Below are 2,063 nucleotides of genomic sequence, written 5' to 3' on the forward strand. Positions count from 1 at the left end.
TGTCTCTCTCCCACCATTAGTTTCAATCTCTCCATTCATCTCTTCCTTGCTTTCCTTCAAGCCATTTTTGTGTGTGTGTGAGTGTGTGTGTGTGCATGTGCCCATGTGTGGGTTTCAATGCGCGAGTGCCCAGGTATGTCTGTGTGTGGGGCTGTGGATTTGCTGCTGGTGGTGGTGGAGTGTGTCTGGGTTTCTCTAAGCCCCTCTCACTGGGGATCAGGCTGCTGGCTCTAGTGCCGTCTCGGGGAAAATCAGGGCCATCCCCCATCCTCCAATGCCCCAGAGCCAAGGGCTACTGCTGGCATCTACAGCCATACCACCCTGAAGGCGCTCGATCTTGTCTGATCTCAGGAGCTAAGCAGGGTCGGGTCTGGTTAGTACTTGGATGGGAGACTGCCTGGGAATACTGAGTGCTACAGGCCTTCTTGCTTTCTTTCTTGTCTTTCTTTCTTTTCTACCTTCCTTTCTTCCCTTTTCTCTCTCTTCTTTCTTCCTTTCCTTCTTTCTTTCTTACTTTCTTTTCTTTCTTTCTGTGTCTCTTTCTTTCTTTCTGTCTTTCTTTCTTACTCTTTTTCTTCCAGATGGAGTCTCGCTGTGTCACCCAGGCTGGAGTGCAGTGGCGCAATTTTGTCTCAGTGCAAGCTTCAACTCTCAGGTTCAACCCATTCTGCAGCCTCAGCCTCCTGAGCAGTTGGAACTACAGGCACCCGACACCATGCCAGGCTCATGATTTGTAGTTTTAGGAGAGACTGGGTTTCGTCATGTTAGCCAGGCTGGTCTGGATATCCTGATCTCATGATCCACCTGCCTTGGCCTCCCAAAATGCTGGGATTACAGGCATGATCCACCAGTCCCAGTCTGCTGAAGGCTATTTAGGTTCCCCCCTTACCCCCTTCCCCATACTGTCGCCATGCTTCCCAAACTTCCTTGACTCTGCTCCTCCTTTATGGCCCGCCTACACCCCCGCCACAGCCGGGGACCTCCTCCTGCGGATCTGCCACCAAAGCACCACCGGGAAGCAGCATCCCACCGCTTTTGCCTCGCTTCTGACCCGCCAGGACCTCGGGAGCTGGGGGAAGGCCGCGGGCGAGCGGCTTCGGTGTCCCGATCCGAGCCCTGTGGGCCTGAGCAGGCGGTGGCTGCTGGAAGCTGGCGGGCATGGCTGGGCCGGGCTCTTGGGGCAATCAGGCGCCTCTGTTGCCATCCCCTGCCAAACAACCCTGAAAGTGCTGGATTTCATCTGATCTTGGAAGCTAAGCAGAATTGGGCCTGATTAGTACTTCAATGGGACACGGCCTGGGAATACTGGTTGCTGTAGGTTTTTGGCTTTCTTTCTTGTCTTTCATTCTATTCTACTTTCGTTTCTTCCCTCCTCTCTCTCTCTCTTCTTTTTTCTTTCTTTCTTCCTTCCTTTCTTTTGTTCTTTCTTTTTTCTTTCCTTCTTTCTTTTTTCTTTCTTTCTCTCCTTTCTTTCCTTTTATTTTTCTTTACTGTCATTATTTCTCTCTTTCTTTCTTTCCTTCTTTCTTTCTTTCTTACCTTCTGTCTGTTCTACATTCTTTCTTTTTGTTCTTTCTTTCCCTCTTTCTCTCTCTTTCTGTCTTTCTTTCTTTCCACCTTTCATTCTTTTCTTTTGTTCTTTCTGTCTTTCTTCTTTCTTTCCTTCTTTCATTCTTTCTTTATTTTCTTTCTCTCTTTCCTTCTTTGTTTAATTTTTGCTTTCTTTTCTTTCTTTCTCTCTCTTTCTTTCTTTTTTTCTTTCGTTGTTTCCTTCTTCCTTCTTTCCTTCTTTCTTTTTTTCTCTCTCTTTCATTCTCTCTTTCTTCCTTCCTTTCTTCTTTCTTTTCTTTCTTTCTCTCTTTCTTTCTGTCTTTCTTTCCTTCTTTCATTTCTTTCCCTCTTTCTTCCTTTTTTCTTTCTTTCCTTCTTTCTTTCTTTTCTTTCTCTTTCTGTCATACTTTCTTTCGTCTTTCAATTTCTTCTTTCTTTCTCTCCTTCTTTCTTTCTTACTTACTTTCTTTCTATTCTTTCTCTATTTCTTTCTTTCTTTCCTTCTTTCTTTC

General features: G+C 45.8%; 1 pseudogene; it reads left to right on the top strand.

Moving 5' to 3' along the window:
* Positions 1 to 303: 303 nt before the first annotated feature.
* Positions 304 to 422, top strand: LOC112617759 (annotated as a pseudogene).
* Positions 423 to 2,063: the final 1,641 nt, after the last annotated feature.

The sequence above is a fragment of the Theropithecus gelada genome, unplaced genomic scaffold (genome assembly GCF_003255815.1).
Source record: "Theropithecus gelada isolate Dixy unplaced genomic scaffold, Tgel_1.0 HiC_scaffold_3983, whole genome shotgun sequence".
NCBI classification, from domain to species: domain Eukaryota; kingdom Metazoa; phylum Chordata; class Mammalia; order Primates; family Cercopithecidae; genus Theropithecus; species Theropithecus gelada.